Source organism: Mercenaria mercenaria, chromosome 7, assembly GCF_021730395.1.
Source record: "Mercenaria mercenaria strain notata chromosome 7, MADL_Memer_1, whole genome shotgun sequence".
In the NCBI taxonomy this organism is placed as follows: Eukaryota; Metazoa; Mollusca; class Bivalvia; order Venerida; family Veneridae; genus Mercenaria; species Mercenaria mercenaria.
In genome coordinates this window covers 72,840,053-72,860,580 of record NC_069367.1, presented here as the reverse complement: position 1 = coordinate 72,860,580, position 20,528 = coordinate 72,840,053, and positions in this window count along the sequence as shown.

Sequence of the window (20,528 nt, the reverse complement as noted above, 5' to 3'; positions counted from 1 at the left end):
GCTACTTAATATCTTCCATTTAATATGTACCTTCTGATATTCAATGTCATTTAAGACATAATAAATGGTTTATCTTTTCAGCGCGCACCTGTCCCGTGTCCCGATTACTACAGAATCTAGATCAAAATCCATGTTATTCAGATAACGCCGAAAAAAACAGAAAAAATGATTTAAATTCGTCAGTATATGTATGTGCATACCGATTTCATGAAAGTAGGTCATGTAATATTCAGCGAAGGATAACAAACAAATTCAAGTATCTCAAAAGAAAGCATCATGCTAGATCATTGTTAATGAATAAAAATAAGTAAATATATTATTGAAAATATGTACATACAAATAACAAGAATGAAATAATTAATGTATATGCATGTATAAGTGCTGCTGACCGTTGGTGATGAACGTTCGTAGTGATCCGGTTAAAATTTTATTAATATTTGCAAAAGTTGATAAGCCTCTATTAAAATTATTCTTTTTGAGGCTATAGGTTAACTGTGTAAAAACGTTATTTTCTGTAGCTCGACACATCAAGCACTTACTGAAAAAAGTAAAATATACATGTATAAAATTCTCACTAGCTATGCTATCCCACACTATCAAATATAAAATCCTTGCATGTTTTAGTGACACACTAAAAGACAGCAGTCAGGACGTGATTCATGTTTCGAAAATTTCAGCAAAGAAAAAAATAAAAGAAAACGAAGCTTTAAGGGCAGTCCAAGGTAATACCGTTTTGTGATCACACGGACATATATAGACAATTTACCACAAACAGAAGAAAAGTATAATTTTGTTTCATCATGCCATTCCCTGTTGAATTTTGTTTTTGTTTTTCTTAGCTTACATTTTGTTTTACGTTTTACACGAATTTTTTCGTTTTTTGTTTGCAATACTTCATAAAGATCGTTGTCATACAGCCAGCGCTTAAAATTTTGCCTCGATATTGTTAGCGTCAAACTTGCGTCAGATAAGGAGTTTCTCTAATTCAATCCCATGTCAGTACAAATGCAAAGCCTTAATATTGTAACTTTTGAAAAAACAAGTTATTGTCGAACACAATCTAATTAGGCATATTTTCATTGGAGTTTCAGTTGTTTTTTTTTTTCTTAAAATAGAAAAATGTCGTTCCATGTTTTTTATTGTTGTTCTGTACAATTTGTTCCATAATTATACAAAAAACTAACTGTATAACGAATTCATTATACTGTAAATCTTTGTATTTTGTGTCATTAGGAATAATGTTCGACAGTTCGACAAATGGTCTTTTGCCATTTCCCCGCATGGTACATCAACGCGCACGTTAATGTTCGTGTGGTTCCGTAGGAGTGGTGGAAACATACGAAGATCTATTTTCGGTCGTTATAAAAATCGGACTTCACATGACATAATTCACGTTGTATAGAAACTAACAGCTGTAGTAAATACTTGGACTACCATAAAGGAAAGAACGGAACTGATTATTTAAATTCGTTGGTATATATATGTGCAAACCGATTTCATGAACATGGGTCAGATTACATGTAAAATTCAGCGGATGATAATAAACAAAATACTGTTGAACTATGTCATGCACATTGGACTTTCTAGGACATTTAACGAATGAGTAAGGAAGTCGACGATGACTGGCCCAGTCTGATCAAAGACCTGTGCCTGTTATGCTTCAAGTATCTCAAAAGAAAGCATCATGTTAGATCACTGTTAATGAGTACAAATAAGTAAAATTATATTATTAAAAATATTTACATACAAATAACAAGAATGAATTAATCAATGCATATGGACGTATAAGTCCTGATGAACGTTCGGAGTGACCCGTTTAAAATTCTACTAATATATTTTTGCAAAATTTAATAACCTCTATTAAAATTATTCGATTTGAGACTATGGGTTGACTGTGTAAAAAGCGTCATTTTCTGAAGCTCGACACATCACGCACTTATTGAAAAAAATAAAATACACATGTATAAAATTCTCACTATCTATGCTATCCCATTAAAAACTTCTTTTCTGAAACGAAAGTTTGGAACTAAGTATTTTGTGAGTTTTAAAATAAAGTATTCTCATTTTTTATCTAACTGCAGGCATATACAGCCAGTGATAATGATTTCTGTCGGCAAACACCTTTTCTAAGGAATGTCAAGCAGTGGCTTATGTGTACAGAAGACAGTGGAACATCTTTTCTAACTAGACGCTGCATACATTCTTACACCGAGCATTACGACAAAAAGGACAAATATGGAACCATTAATAATACCATTCTTAAAACACATTTCCTCTACAATGCAGATTTTATGAGCATTCAACATAAAATAAAATTCTACCGAAAGACGTTTTACAGAGTATTCATATTTGGTATTAGTATGACAAACATTGTTTTTAAGGATTTTTCAGCTGTGATATTTCTGTTTTTACATGTTTAAGTATTGTCATCTACATATTTGTGTAATTGGATTTTTTCTACGAACTGAAATATATCATTCATTAAGATGTTTTAAATAAGAGAAACAAGGATTGAGCCTTGTTACCTGCAGGAAAAATAGCTGTCTCCAGCAAACAGGTATTTTCAAATAACCCGTGCCCTCAATTCAAGGATTATAAGATCATGTGGCAAGTTATGTACAATTCCATTAAAACAACCGCCATACGGTCTCCTTCGCCTAATAGTTAGGTCTAAATGCAGCGAGGAAATCATGGAAAATATGGAAAATACCCTAAAAATGAGATAAAAGTTGATCATTGTTGATTTTTACAAATTGTTTAGATACGGAAGATAAAATGCTGACGGGCCAGTAATTCTTTTTTACGAAAGAATCATCTTCTTTTTTAAAGTTAGTGCAACTTGGGCTGCTTTAAGGTTCTCTGTGAAGGTGTCATCACATAACATTCTGATATATTCATATGGTTAGAGCAGCACATTGCAACATTTTGGGAGGTATACGAGTGTCAGATCCTATAGTGTTCTTGTCATTTAATAACATTTTATATTTTTTACATCATCTTCTGTGACAGGTGGAAATACTTTCGTGTTCCTGTTTAGTTGTAAATAAACTAGGATGCTGATCATCAATAGGTGTATTTTCAATTATCGCAATGTTTACGATATATTTACATTGAGATATTTAGTTCATTGTAAACATCTTGATCAATACATTGTCATTCTGTTGTATAATTCCATTTGTTCTTTTGATCTATTGTTTGACAAACAAGGTTTTATAGCTGACGAGAAGTCCGTGAATTTAGGCCCTTCACGTTATCTTTCCAGAAAATAATGTCTAATAGAAGGTCTTTTAATTTGACGCTCTGTGTCTTAACTGTTCATATTTCAACCAGTTTTGATCAGATCTACGCTTTATAAAAGTATTACGGTCTCTTAAAGACATTGATTCTGGTATGCAAGGTATGTGGCCTATGGTCTGCGTATTGGCGGTGAGAGCCAATATACAAGACTGGACGATTGATAGACTTGCTTCTGTTTATCATAATAAGCTACTGTATAGCTACTGTGCATATGATATTTCTCACCTTTTATATCAAACCAGTATTCACCTTTATTACAAGTTTAGAAAGCCTGATTAAATTAGGGCTAAACAAACAAAGTGATAAAATACAACAGTATTTTTTTTTAATAAATCAAGTTTTATTACGATAATATCTCATTATTGCTTGATTTTTATTTTAAAAAAAAGAAAGAAAATGCATTCAGGCACCTTTTGTAAATAATAAATCAGTAAACATTGATATATCTTGATTGCCGGATTTTATTTTGATCAAAGAAAATGCATTTAGGCCACACAGGGGATAAATTCCAAAATCACAGTTCTCATACTATAATCAGAATTTTCTGACATTGATAAAGTTTACTTATAACTCAGTTCACATAACACATTTCATAGTGATCAGGATCATAATAATTGAATAAAAATACTTGTCATTTCTCTTAATCAGTTTTAAATAATTATTTTATTTTTTGTTAAATAAAGGTGAGAGTTTTCTAAAAGTGCTGTAAGAGTTATAATTTAATTCAACATGACTGAGCAATTACAATTAGTATATTATCAATTAATATAATTTTGTGTATATTCTGAAAAAAAGCTGCATTTTAATCAATAACATGCAAAACATATAAATAACCAATTATCTGTACATATCAATAAAATTTATGACTACATGTCAAGTCTACAGGGTTTTATGGACCCTTATCAGACTGGACCAGGCAGGATCCTGTATATTGGGGATTAAGATGTCTGGCATTTAGGTGGGGTCACTTATATAGGAGATTTTCTTTGCCTTTAAAGGAAGCTAATTTTATCCAATATAAAAATACTTATTCATCTTCATCCCCACATTACCCAAAACTGTCATTAGGTGTGTGTATTTTCCCTTATATATGACTGCGATGCAAGAATATGTTTGATGGCCCCAAATGAGGACAGGCAACAGAATCATTCAATTTAGTAAATAATGTACGTCACAAATGATTTTGCATACCCAATGCAGTCTGATACATATTTTACTAAAACAGATAAAAGGTAAGGGTAGATTTCCTGGAAGCACACTGCACCCTGAACACAGCTATAGAGCCATGCATTGCAAAGTATGCCCAAAAGTAGGACAAAATATTAAACAAACGCAGCATTTTACCAGAAAATAAACTTTATTTAAGATATGCTTTTACTTTGCGATATGTGGTTCTGGCTGTGTTCGCTGTGCTTTATAACCTTACCTTTTTGAAACAAACACGTTCCATGATTTGATGAAAACCATTGCAATAAAGGTTAAACAATGAATCAAATTTGAAAATCCAGCGATGACCACTATTTTGTTTCTTATTTAAACCGAAAAAATAGCTCAGTCCACGTGTATTTTCAGCAAGGCAGTCTGAAAGACAGCTATATCCCCCGCCACTGTTATGGATAGTAAAAGGGTCGATGGTATTGAGTAGAAGCATTAAACATTCGAGTTGTGACTTTGACCTTAAGCTGGCAGGGATGAATTTTGTATTCTGCACATTCTCTTGATAAGGGGAATGTTACAGCCAAATCATATCAAAATCCGTCAAGGGGTTTAGGAGATACAGATCAGACATAAAATGGAAGGCTCAAACCTTTGACTTTGAGTTCTGACCTTGACCTTGAGCCAACATGGCTGACTCATAAGTTCTGCACATCGTCATGTTGAGGTGATCGATTGACCCAAGTTTCATGAAAATCCTTCAAGGGGTTTAGGAGATACAGAACGGACACAAAATGGAAGGCTCAAACATTTGACCTCAAATTCTGACCTTGCCCTTGAGCCAACATGACTGACTATGAGTTCTGCACATCGTCATGATGAGGTGATCATTTGACCCAAGTTTCATGATTATCCTTCAAGGGGTTTAGGAGATACAGAGCGGACACGAAATGGAAGGCTCAAACCTTTGACCTTGAGTTGTGACATTGACCTTGAGTCGACATGGCTGACTTATGGGTTTTGCACATTGTCTTGATGAGGTGATTATTTTATCCAAGTTTCATGATTATCCTTCAAGGGGGTAAAGATATACAGAGCGGACATGAAATGGAAGGCTCAAATCTTTGACCTTGAGTTGTGACCTTTACCTTGAGCCGACATGACTGACTCACGGGTTCTGCACAACATCTTGATGAGGTGTTTATTTGACCCAAGTTTCATGTAAATCCTTCAAGGGGTTTAGGAGACACAGAGCGGACACGAAATGTTACGGACAGACGGAAGGACGGAGACCATTCCTATAACCCCCACCACTCGTGGCGGGGGATTAATAAAACGTATGCTGATATTAATGAGCTTTGATGAAAATTGATACAGGAAAGCTGAAACACTTTATTCAATTTATATGTGGACAATGCTCTGTTAACGTTCAAGGAAACAAATTTATATTAGCGTTTATTTATATTATAGTTTTCAATAATCAAGTTATTACAGAGTAAGATTTATCATTTCGCAGTCAAAAAACATGACTGTAGTTATATTATTACGGTCATCGTATTTACTAATTCCTGTTCCGCAGACACAACTCTTTCAAATGATACCAAACAAATGAAGTCACCAGGCATTGAAATGTTACTTATTTGTGGATCGGATATCTTAACAGCATTTCATTAATGCTGTCAACGCAGGGTCTTAACAATACTTCAGTTATGCGGTCAACGCCAGGTTTGAACAATATTTCAGTTATGCGGTCAATACCAGATCTTAACAATACTTCAGTTATGCGGTCAACGTTATGCGGTCAACGCCAGGTCTTAACAATACTTCAGTTATGCGGTCAACGCCAGGTCTTAACAATATTTCAGTTATGCTGTCAACGCCAGTTCTTAACACTACTTCAATTATGCGGTCAACGCCAGATCTTAACAATATTTCAGTTATGCGGTCAACGCCAGGTCTTAACAATATTTCAGTTATATGGTCAACGCCGGGTCTAACAATATTTCAATTATGCGGTCAACGCCGGGTTAAAACAATATTTCAATTATGCAGTCAACGCCGGTTCCTAACAACATTTCAGTTATGCGGTCAGTTTATCTAGCAAACGTTCCTGAAATAAATAAGTACTTGTTGTCTGTAGAGTAATAACAATAATTACTTTGCACGTTGAATTATAAATGTAAATTTCAAACTGTATTCTAATTCATTTCCCTAAACTCTTAAAAATACAGGATAATAAATATTTATAAATAAACTCTAGTTTTGTCTGTCCTGATTTCCATCTCTATAGAGATAAGAGTGTGACCATTTCATGTTGATAAAATTGTGTAGATAGACACTTTGGAATCAATACCTGGTTTATGTTGTAGATTACCGCGTCCGTTTTATTACATGAACATAGCAGCTCATTTCAACATCTGACCAATCCATTACGATCTATTATTACAAGGATTCGCTTTAGACAAATCCGAGGTTATTTCCTTTTTACAAGGAAACTTTCTCGATAATGAATCACCGCTAATATTGTTTTCGTTCTCGGAAATCTTAGCGAGGTGTTACGGATCTGAAGTGTTACTGTTATGGAAACATTCTTAATATCAATGTCATTACTGTAAATCGTATCCGCCAAAAATATGCTAGGTAACTGTCGGGGTGAAAGAAACAACAAATTAGCTTTACATAACAAATATGGCCGCAAATTAGCTAAAAGTACTCGAGAAAAAGTAAGACCTCGTTGACAGGACGAAAATGATTCTGTGCATAATTTTGGCTATTTTAAGCTGAAAATAAAAAGACAAAAAGGAAATTAATATTGATATATTGACTAATTTAACATTTTTGGTGCTAATTGTATTAGCGCCTTCATTACAATCCCTGTAAACAGGGTCACCAGGTTTGACTGTTCACTTGTTTCTTTGTTGGTCTTTGCCCTTTTTAATATCTTGTGACCTTGAGTCACTTTCATTTTTAATCGAGATGTATTTATCACATACGCTTTTCTGCTTTTTTGTTTTGCTTTTATGGTCATAACTCCAGAGCAACAAATAATCGAATTTGGTCAGGTTAACATGCCCATTTGTTTTCGGTCACTTTAGAGCTTTAAAAGGTATAGACCATAAAAAGCTTTAATTTAATTAGTGTTAAGTTTTTTATTAGAATATTCTCTATTAAAAGAAAAGAAAAACATAAAAGCTTAGTGTATTTAAACATTATTATGTGAGTTTACATTCTAATAAATTGACATATTTTATAAAATAATACAACACTGGCCTTTCGAAAAACTGTTTCAATTTCGAAACAGAGGGTACTACTCATATGACTGACCATCAAGGAATTGATGTTTGTATCATATAAAACAAGGATAAATATCAAACAGGAATGTCACGTTCTTAAAACGCAGCCTCCCCAAAACGAAACTCACAGCACGCAGATGTGCACACTGCCAACACACACACTCACATACAAAGCAAACATACGAGGACAAAACGAACAAATAAAGGAACACAGTAAAACTTGTACATGAATTTAGTCTTATGTATTTATTTTGTTTGCATTTCAAAATGACTTAAACACCGTGCGATACCTATATACCCACGCTCTAATGAATAGCATACCTGTCAAAGTTCAGAATTGTTCCAAAATATACCAAAAAAAAAAAAGGTTACATATATAATATATAAGACACAGTCTTGTGAATTCATTTACTATACTTGCGGGTTTTTTTATTGGTTTTCTTTTTAATTTTCTGAACTTGTCTTTTTTCCAAATTAAACACGTCGTCCGGCTAAGAATATACTGACAGGCAAATAAGCCATTGGCTTATTAGAATCCAAAACGATCAAAATCTCAAGTGTGTGTGGTCCGAGCTACACACACGCTGTAATCTAATCGCAGAATATAAAACGCTTTTCAGCGTCTTCCCCATACATTGTTGTTTGTAAAACTAATCGACTAAAGATAAAATACAGTTTTCCTCAGCAAATCGAACACATACGCGTAAACAGATTAGTTAAACTTTCTGAAAAGTCAGCTTTTATCACTGATCTGACAAAGGTCACAACACTCAATACAGATGCGCTTACTGACGTGATTGAGAACGTGGGCAGAACATATGTGCAACCTGCATGCCGGAGGGTTATGGTCCAATGAATAGTCTATGTAAAGTCTCGTTGATATTTGGTTGATAGCAAGAATATCACTATGTTTCATAGCCCGGCTATTGTCTATTTCTATTCTGAATAGAGCATTTTTCGATTTACGAATGTGTTCCATTTTGTATCTAATTCTAGACAGGAAAGTTGTTATGTCCGGTACAGTATGCCTATTGCTAATGAAATATGCAACTGGCAAGGGTGGAAACATTCGCTTCCTATTACTACTAAAGAGTTATACAGAACAATATGAGATTGGTCTGGTGGTGTAAAATACGGAGACTGCCTTATGTTTTTACTCTATTTTGTGTCAACTTTAAAACGCATGGACAATAATTTTCCTCTAATTTGGTTCTATATCAATCACCTGGGTGTAAGAACTAAACGAGACTATTTACGACTGCCATTTTATTTCTGAATGAAACAAAGTTATCATTTTTAGAATACAGTATCCACGAAGAATAATGAGGACTGTCTGTGTAATATTCGTTGGCCTCGTTATATAGTTCATCACGCTCGCTTTGTCTCTTCTCAAAGTCTATTTCAGTGTTGCGTATACCTGTACAATCCGTTTTTCTTTATCCTCCTCCTCTTATTTTTCTCTCTGCTTTGTTTTATTCGAATGCCTTACTTCCACTACTTCCCGTCCATATTCTCTTGATTTCACTCTCGTCATCAAGTCCATTAACAATGTCCGACTCTTCTGTCTTCTCTGTATTGTTCTCCCTGTTCTTCATTTCTTTTCTCTCCCTGTCGATGTCGACTCCTTTTTTTACTTCGCCGTTTTTGTTTTCTTTTTTCATCTTCAGGACTGAATTTAATGTCTTCCTAAGTGCTACACTCATTTCCGCTTTGAACGTCAAATTCTGGATTGTCTGTGTCGTTTTAATTGACATCGTTAGACATTTCATTATCACGCTCGCATTGCCCCTCCTCAAAGTATGTTTCATTATTGCGTACACCTGTACAATCTGTTTCTTTCTCCTCCTCTTCCTCTTATTTTTCTCTCTATTTTGTTTCATTCTAATGTCTTCATTCCACTTCCAGTCCATATTCTCTAAATTCACTTTCGTCATCGCTCCCTTCTCTGTATTGTTCTAACTGTTTTTCATTTCCTTTCTCTCCTTGTCTATGTCGAATTCTTGTTTTGCTTCGTGGTTTTCTTTTGTTCAAATTCGAAGTTTTCTTCAGCACTTTCTTTATTTTTGCTCGGAATGTCAAATGCTGGATGTTCCGTTGATTTTTATTGACCTCTTGATTTACATGTTTTGTCTGAAAACTCATTTCCATCACTTCCTACACCTGGGCAATTTGTATCTTCTCCTTAGTTTTTGTCCTTGCGTTTCGATTCTTCCGATTGAACCTTTTTCTCTTCGCATTCTCTGCAAGTTTATCTTTTTCGTTTTTTTCTGTCCTCAGACTTGCTCTTTGCTCATTGACAGTTTTTTTCTCCATTTCATTTGGTAATCTTCTTCTAGGCGTTTATCTGGAAACAAACAACAGAAATTATAACAGCATGTACTGTCAAACGTGTCTGTATAGAGCTATCACTGACTGGTTAATACCCCCGAACACAGCTTTGTCAGAGGAAAGAAGACACATTTCAGTGTGATTTTCCACTCCTCTCCCCTCCCTTTTCGCTACAGAGCAATACACTGTTGAAGTCGCACCATCGCTAAATATCGCAAATCGTCTGCCGCTATATGCCGCATATTTAATGCCTAATCTCGCAAGAACTTGTACCATAGTTATATATCTCAAAATCAACGCTAACGGTCATTTTTATTATCTCTCCGTAAGCCGGGTCAAGGCTTTGTTACGTTACGCCATGGCTTGCGCGGAACTACGTTAAAAACAGACAAATGAAAACTGCGTAACAATAATTAAGAATATATAATTATGCACCCACAGCACGCGACCTAGCAAAGTAATGCCAGAGTTGGTTTGGTTAATTCATCTGCAGCCGAAAATTGATTTAAGCAGATACCAAAACCAACAACTAATTGTAAGATCGGCTGGAAATGTCAACGTTTTCTACAATTACTATATTACATTTCCATAATTGTTTATATTCACTTCACAGAAACAAACGCTTTCAAATCACAAACAACACCATAAATATCGATATGCAGTATCTTTTTTAACGAGTTATTCTGTGAACGGTACCAACTCTTTAAAAACACTGAACTTTAACAATGTCTATACTGTTCACATTGCAAACGGAAGGCAAATACATTTAAACCAGTGCAGATCACATACTGATGTATTACACTGGCTAAGTTCCAAACATAAGTTTCATTTTCGTTAGTCCGGAATGGGAGTCATCCTATTGATTAGATATTTGACGAAAATCCGAAAAACAATGTGTCACACTCTCTACGTAGTACCAAGTTGTTTTCACGCCATTTTCTTTTTATATACAGACGATGATCTGTCAAAGGTTACCCAGATAATAGATATAAAAAACAAAGAAAATATCAAACAGGGCTTTGTGTAGGCTTCAGATTTCGAATGAGTTAGGTGACTAGTCAGTGTCTAGGTTGTGAAACATGTCCATTTTGTTTCAATTACCAGACCTTTACACAGAAAATCAGGTTTCGACTGACCACAAACTTGTTACTTATATTGCCTTTTAATCACTTTATGCCCCCTATTAAGCGAAATGTATTTGTTTGTATGTGTTCTGGTATCTTAGTTAACAATGCTGGAATTGGAGTGGCATTTTTCACTGTGATGATTTAACACACAATGCACAGGTAACATGCCTCCATTTTGCTTTATCACAAAGCTTACCACTATTGTTGACTTGGTTACATTCTATGCTTCTAAAAGATCTTAGGTATATAAGGGATCAAACTGGTTCTCCTATTTAGATTGGCTGCGTACGTTGCTTCCAAGGGATCTTTATTAGCAATTTTTGTTAAAGGTTTTGTTTTTTGATACATTATCTGAAAAAAAGCTGTTCTGCGACCTTCAGTTACGTATAGTTATTTTTCACTTGTTGCTTTATATCAGTTGGGAGGCCTTTACTGGGCGGCTAATATGCGTTACAAATTTACAGTCACCGTTTCCGTTGGGCTTAATTTATAATATTTATCAAGAAGGTAATATCTCTTAAAACCCTGATATCGATATCTTTTCTATTTTAAATATAAGGAAACATAAATCTAGGTCTCATGGAATTAGACGCAATGGTAATATTAAGCGCAAATCTAAAGTCAATATATCTGTTGCAGACCTCGATTTAATTCTTTCAAACTCTGGTAGACATTCAATGCTTTCTCGTCTCACATCTTTATCTGTTCAGTCTCTTAAAAAGCTAGACGAGGAAGCGGACCAGTATGTTATTCAAACAGATCCGTTTTACACTGTATCATATCTTATTCAAAGTTACACACAACACTCAAAATTTTGCTATTCAGATGCCGGTCATGTCATCACTTGTAATTTTGATATTATTTAAGACAAGCGTATTCGTAATGTTTTCTTTAAAGGACCTAAATATATAATTCCTTCAACTATTGATTTTGATGTTTGTCGTGTTCAGATTGCGAAATCGACCGAAACTTTTTGTGTTAAATGGTGTCGTCGTGAGAATGCTGATCCCAATGCATTAACGTCTTGGAAACGAAATATTTTTAACATTGTTGATTCTCGAATTAAGTTTTATCAAATAAACGAACACCTACTTCCCTCCAAAACCCAAGTTTACTTTAAGACACTTGAAAAAGGAAATCCAAGAATTTCATTCTAAGTATTTCTTAGTTCCAGCGGACAAGGCGGCCAACAATATTATTGACGCCTACATTATATTAATGTTTTACAAAACGAACTAAATAGCAACAGAGGTTATACATTGAGTCCTTCTGTTGAAAATAATTTGGTCACTGATCACATCACTGAAGATTTTGGTTTGAAAGTTCGTATAGACGATCAACAAATTAAACTTCCAACCATGTACTGGATTCCTTCATTGCATAAACAACCATATAAAGTTCGCTTCATCGCTAATTCAAGCTCTTGTACCACTACAAATATTTCAAAACTATTACCATCATATCTAACTGCTGTGAAAGCCCACGTGAAAAGATACTGCGATAAAGTATACGAAAACTCTGGTAAACACTTATTTTGGTCGATTAAAAATTCTGGTGAAATCCTGGATAAGTTTAAAATTAATAATTACAAGGTATCTGCAGTCAGTACATACTTTGTATACCACTTTACCACATAATGTAATAAATGACAAACTAACTGCCCTAATTCAAAAGACTTTTGCCAGAGAGAATGCTACATACCTTGCTTGCAATTTTGATAAAGCCTTTTTTACTAGCAATATTATTAAATTATACAATGTGGACCTGTGACGAAGTTTGTAAAGCCCTTTCCTTTTTAATGAACAACATTTACACCAGGTTTGGGAATGCAGTTTTTAGACAAGTACTTGGTATTCCCATGGGAACAAATTGTGCACCCCTTGTCGCAGATTTGTTTTTATATTGTTATGAAAGAGACTTTATGTTGAGCCTTTCTCCATATAGGCAGGCAGATATAACTACATTTAATAATACATCACGCTATCTGGATGATATTCTTAATATGGATTATCCGTTTTTTGGTCATTTGGTGGGTACTATTTATCCTAGGGAGCTTCAGTTAATTAAAACTAACAATTCGGATACTGATGCTTCGTTTTTAGATTTACATCTCTCTATTTTTGACAATATTATACATATCAACATTTATGACAAGAGAGATGATTTTAATTTTAGTATTGTAAATTTTCCGCATTTGGATGGGGATGTACCTCGGGCTACATATTATGGGGTATATATTTCTCAATTAATTCAGTTTGCCAGAGCGTGTAGTCATGTCAAGGATTTCAATTAACGTAATCAATATATTACAAGTAAATTTCTTCAACAAGGCTACCGTTATTACAAATTGCGTAAATATTTTGCTAAATTTTACTATCGTAATTCTGATTTGGTTTTAAAATTCAATAGTAATTTAAAGACACTTCTGCGAGAAGGTATTTCTAAACCCGTTTTTTATGGGGATGTGGTTTACAAACTTCCTAAGATCTTGGGTCATGGTAACTTTCCAACTGTCTTTGGTAAAATTATAAAACGTTTTATTAAAAGAGGTTACGACCCAACTGTTTTGAGACAAACCGCATGTTTAGTGTTTAACCCGTTTACAATTGGACACTACGCTTCCCTCTTTGATTGTGTCTGACGGAAGTGGGGGAGGACTCTATGATAAGCAGTTTTTAAATCCTACCAGGATTGAACTGTTTCGATATCTGTCTTCTGACCTGTTTCGTCGGGCCCTTAAGGGTGTTTCTCTTGTTGCTCTGTCTTCTGAAAAGGTACATACGTTTTTGGTTCTTAAGGTTTGCTTTTTATATATTTATACACGAGCATTTTTGTGTTTGAAATGCCATGCCTTTTTGTTTCCATTACGTGGGTTGGGGTAAGAGTGAGGTTGGGTGCACACCATAAACCGGTTTAAACTCCCCAGTGGTGTTTTTGCCACTGACCGTTCAAAGGCGGTGCCCCACTGTGTTCCTTTGTTTGTTCGTTTTGTCCTGTGTGTATGTGTGTTTGTGGTGTGCACGTCTGCGTGCTGTGGGTTTCGTTTTGGGGAGGCTGCGGTTTTTGGTACGTGGCATTCGCTGTTTGGTGTTTGTCTTTGTTTTTTACCTGTTTTTAGCAATATGTCTTTTAGATATAGTCTTGCTGTGGTCAGTTGTTCTTTTTCTTCCAGTAATATTTACACTTCTTGAAATAACTGTGAGAAACAGTGAAGAGTGCATGTTGTAAATATCAAAGTTGTTTGCCTTTGAGCTGAGAAGTTATTGCAAAACATAAACAATCTAATTAGAGGATTTGTTCTGCATCTATAAATCATAATTTTTACTCCTCAATGACATAAAATGGAATGTTTACGCAGTGAAAATGGTAACTGGTTAAAAATTAAACTAACAAGTAACAGGGATTGCAAAATATTTTTTCATTTTTTGGTTTTATTCATTTTAATGAACCAGTTTTCCTCCGGTTGATGATTAAGATTATTACAATGAGACATAAAATGAAATAATAATTGGAATATTGCGGTAGTTGTGTAGCAATTAAATCCATCAGATCTAGTTTTTTATTTAGCTTTTGATATTTCAATATTTTTGTGGAATTCAAGAAGCAACGACATGGAGATGTATACTAATTGTTGCGTGTCTAATACATGTGCACAACGTGTACCCCGACTATAATTTACACGATCTCGACCTAAACGGTTATACTTTGTTTAACCTTTCAAGCAAGTTATATTTTCAGCCAGGTTCTATGTGTCAGAAAACATCTTTGTTATTTGCTCCATATATGAGAGTATGCAATCGTTACTATTGATTATTTTAGGTCTTGCACAAATTTTTGATTAAGCGTATATCACTTAACTGTCACAGGATTACCCCTGTGACACGAGTACTTCCAAAAATATATATCATTCCTGTTTCCTGGAAGAAACAGAATGTCTGTAAAATTTGACATAATAATCATATTTTAGAATTACAGTGTGGCTCAAATAGCACCTGTTAATGTAGATTTTTCTTGTAGAGGGCCGAACTTTTTCATTCTTTATTTCATATGAGGTAAGACAGTTTCGATTTAACCTAACCCTCATCTCCAAACCAAATAACATGATTTTATCCTCCGCTGTGCAAAATATTTGTCCTGCAATTATGCTTTTTTACGTTGATCATGTAAATACGCTTCTGAAATTTATTTCACCTAGCAACGACCTTTGAGATCACTAAACATAACTGTGTTGCAACATAACGCAGCGTGAATATCACGATCAAGACCTACTTTTGGCGTTACGCCAAAATACTGTCATGAAAAAATTAAACATTGTACGACGTTGACGTTTTTCTTATCAATTTAAAGGACATTTATAAAAATGATAATACGCGTTGGCGAATACCATGCGAATGTTAAAAATGGGCTCGATAATCTGTATAACAATGTATAGTAATCACATAGCCTGTGATACAGACGAATATCAGTACATGTACAATGTCAGAATGACGTCAACTTACTTAGATCACTCCTCTGGCAACAGACCAGAACGAAAAAGTCACAGTGAATGTACATATTATTACTTACCCCTAGGTATTGTATAAAAACCGTGGTCATGGACGGGAAAATATACTAAACCATTTTTATCGCGCATTTCCCTCATAAAACCTAAATGAATACTATGCATATTAAACGAGAGGTAATTATCATCCATCGTGCACCGGTCTCATTGCCTTAATATTTTTTCTCAGACATTCCGAGTTTATATAATTTTCATTACAGAAAAATACTTCATCTTCGCTGATAAACTTTCAGTCTGATCGGCATGTCAATCGCCGTTTAAGTACACGTACTTAGCATAATTGTGCAATGTAAATTAAATAAACAATACAAATCGTCGCTTGCGTCTTATAATGAGGTATGTACTTTTTTCCATTTCGAGAAATTTGGCTTCAAAGTTTCAGCGTCCGTTATTTTCGTTAATAGTTGGTCTTTTTGAAACATTAAAATGTAGGAAGAAGGTATTTATGATTCTGTCATGACATATTAAATATAAGAAAATTATTAATCCCCCGCCGTGGCGGAGGGATTATAGGAATGGTCTGCGTCCGTCCGTCCGTCCGTAACAAAATCGTGTCCGGTCCATATCTCCTAAACCCCTTGAAGGATTTTCATGAAACTTGGGTCAAATGATCACCTCATCAAGACGATGTACAGAACCCATGAGTCAGCCTTGTCGGTTCAAAGTCAAGGTCACAACTGAAGGTCAAAGGTTTGAGCCTGCCATTTTGTGTCCGCTCTATATCTCCTAAACCCCTTGAAGGAATTTTATAAAACTTGGGTCAAATGATCACCTCATCAAGACAATGTACAGAACCCATGAGTCAGCCATGCCGGCTCAAGGTCAAGGTCACAATTCAAGGTCAAAGGTTGGAGCCTTCCATTTTGTGTCCGCTCTTTATCTCTTAAACCCCTTGAAGGAATTTTATAAAACTTGGGTCAAATGATCACCTCATCAAGACGATGTGCAGAACCCATGAGTCAGTCATGCCGGCTCAAGGTCAAGGTCACAACTTAGGGTCAAAAGTTTGAACCTTCCATTTTGTGTCCGCTCTATATCTCCTAAACCTCTTGAAGGATTTTCATCAAACTTGGGTCAAACGATCACCACATCAAGGCAATGTGCAGAACTTATAAGTCAGCCATGTCGGCTCAAGGTCAAGGTCACAACTGAAGGTCAAATGTTTGAGCCTTCCATTTCGTGTCCGCTCTATATCTCCTAAACCCCTTGAAGGAATTTTATAAAACTTGGGTCAAATGATTACCTCATCAGAACGATGTGCAGAAATTATGAGTCAACCATGCCAGCTCAAGGTCAAGGTCACAACTAAGGGTCGAAGGTTTGAGCCTTCCATTTGGTGTCCACTCTGTATCTCCTTAACCCCTTGAAGGATTTTCATCAAACTTGGGTCAAATGATCACCTCATCAAGAACTCATGAGTCAGCCATGCCAACTCAAGGTCAAGGACACAACTGAAGGTCAAAGGTTTCAGCTCTGTATCTCCTAAACCCCTTGAAGGATTTTCATGAAACTTTGGTCAAATGATCACCTCATCAAGACGTTGTGCAGAATTCATGAGTCAGCCATGTCAGTTCAAGGTCAAGGTCACAGCTAAAATCAAAGGTTTTACCCTTTCACTATCCATAGCAGTGGCGGGGGATTTAGCTGTCTTTCAGACTGCCTTGTTTTAAAAGTAAAATGGCAATTTGATTTTTTAATTTGGATATAGCTCAAAAATGGAAAATGTCTATCAATATTTCTGCCTATTATAGAGCGATAAGTGATCATAGCGCAATATGAAGTTAAAACTATTGCTTTTAATTTTTCCTGTTTTTTTTAAAAAAATATCTATCTCCAGTGCATTCTTTCTATCCTCGTTACTGAAATTGGTAGAACACTTGTACTTGCATTTGCATTGACACTCTTATTGTTTTATCTTCCCTTGCTCTACTTTTTGCACCACAACTGTTAGTATATTCTCTACCACTTTGTCGCATACGCTTGCGCACATTTTGTTTTCGCTCATATTCATCTTTCTAACGTTTGCGCGATCAATTCTTAGGTTGAACATTATTGTTATCATCAGTGATTTGATCAGGCTGGTTTATTGTATTGGATATACTCTCATGTTCGTTGGGCTGAATGCTAGCTTGTACGCCTCTATATGACGAGGGTAAGCTATCTTCTCTATTATTGTGTTATGTTCTTTCATACTGTACTGCCCCATCTTGTACGATAAAAGTAACTGCTTCCTGAACTGCTTGCTTATTCTTTTCACTGTCTGTCCGTGTTTGATAGGAACCTGATAAATATTCTTTATAAAGAGTCAGCCAGCTGTGTGTACTGTCATGGAGTTTCTATCGTCTACATTTTGTTCTATAGCACTATCATCTTGGGTTACACTGTAATCGTTTGTTTGCTCACTCTCTGAACCACTTTCACTGCCGAATTCATAGTCATCGTCCGACAGCCTTAGTGTCTCGGCTAAACCGAACTTACTCATTGTTTGTAGATGTGGAAAGACATGTCGATATAAAAATCTCTTTATTTCTCGATTAAATTGCACTTCTACGACACCTTGTTCCAGGGAAAGATGAAATGCGATCAGTGTTTTGTGGCAGGATCTTAACACTCGATGACAAGCATTTAATGACAGTGGCACACCGCAAAAATTTAATATTATCAGTGCCTTTCCCTGTACGATTTCAGTGTTTCCTTAGAAATTTTTGTGAAAGATAAGAATAACTGGTCTAGTTTTGTTGCCTGTTTCAGTACAAAAAGTCGTCATCTAACAAGTTTGCACACCCTGTTAAATTTAAGATTTCAATGTTTGGTGTGTCTGCAACAAAACACAGAGTTGATATAGGTAGATCAACCAAGGACAACAAATACAACTTCCTACCCTTCAGCTCATACGCACAACACTGAACCTTCGAAATGCCCTCGAGTGTTGCAGTATGTTTTCTAAGTGTTTCTTTTTGATTGACATATCGCCATCGTGTTCAAAATCAAAATCTTCCCATAATACTGTAGTTTGACTAATAAGTGCATAAAATGTTCTGCATGTCCGAGATACTGTTGAAAGAAATTCATAGATGCTTATAATATCTCAATATTTACACCAAAACCAAGCTTGGAAACGAAGTCAGCACACACCTGAAAAGAAAAATAATGGACTCTCTTAAATATTGAGGTGGGGTTCCGAGGGGAGGGGTGTTTAGCCAACCTCTTCCTTAACAGTTATACTAGCCCCATACTTTGCTTTCATTTAGCACTAGCCAATCTACTATACCAATGTTGATGTGAAGCTTGAAGGCTGTATGATAAATAATTCTCATGTTAATATATAAAAGTAATACAGCCTTAGCATTGTTAATACTGAAAGACCTTATCTGTGAATTCAACTGAAACTCAAGAGGCATCAGTTTAATGTTGGTATAAACATTTCGGAAAAGTTTTCTTGAATAATGCCTCATCTGTGTGGTTGATATTATTATTATTATTTACCAATTTTTTATAGTGCTATTTTCATCTATAAAATAAACGTTTAAAAGCGATGTACAAACTACATATCACAGAATGATATGGACACACAATACAACACAAAAAATATATTTAAAAAATATCAACATTAAAATTGCCAGAGGTAGTTAGCTAGAATCAGGTTTGACTCTACATATTAATTATACTAGATATTTTAAGGAACAATTAACAACAGTAAATAACTTCTATTGCACAGTCATACAATATAATGTTTTCCAGTGTAAAGTTAGTTTCAACAGCCCTTGAAGAAAAAGTGTGTTTTTAATGATCTTTTGAAAGCATCCACACTTTTAGCGTCTCTAATTGTAGCCGAGAGAGTATTCCATAACTCAGGTGCAGCTGATGAAAAACTACGATCTCCGTACCTCACAGTTTTGCTTTTTGGAACAACTAGTTGTTTTGAGTTGTTCTTGTATCTCAAATTTCTTGCTAGCTGATAGAGTTCTAGCAAGTCTTTAACATAGATCGGTGATTGGTCATGCAATGCTTTGTATGTGTGAACTATAATCTTAAATTCCAATCTGTGAGTAACTGGTATCCAATGCAGTTCTTTTAAGGCCGGTGTAATGTGATCATAAAGCGATATTCTCGTTATGATTCGAGTGTTCTGAAGATTTTGAAGTCTACTCAGCGAGTCTTCGGAACACCATACAAGAGCGCATTCCAATAATCAAGGCGTTAAGTGACGAAACAATTTACTAGCGACTTTGTAGCATCTGTATTTAGATATTTCCTGATGTGGCCTATTTGACGTAGCTGTCCGTATCCTGATCTACAAACTGAGTTAATATGCGTTCCATGCTCATTTTGGAGTCTAGAAAAGCACCAAGATTCCTTACACATTTAGATGGTTTAATGTTCTCTTCTCCAATTTTCACAGAAAACCGATTCAATATGTTTTAGTTTCTTGCGAATGTGATGTAAATACAATGACTTCAGTGATATGGCAGTAACTGCTATGAACAAAGGTTTTCATAAAGAATGTTCGAAAAAATGCCACATCAATGTAACTGCTAAGAAAATTTTCAAAGGGTCATTACGCTTTTGTTTTTAAAGTAAATTATAACCAAATTTTATGGGCATCAATTCTTTGTAGTAACAAACCTTCCACAAAGTTCGGTTAAGTTCGGTTAAGGTTCAAGTACACGCCTGGTGAACAACAGAGCTACCTCTTTCAGAGGTGTACGGTAAATCGCTCTGTCGCAACTTCCGAGCTGGTAAATGTCGCGAGCAAAAACGTAAACA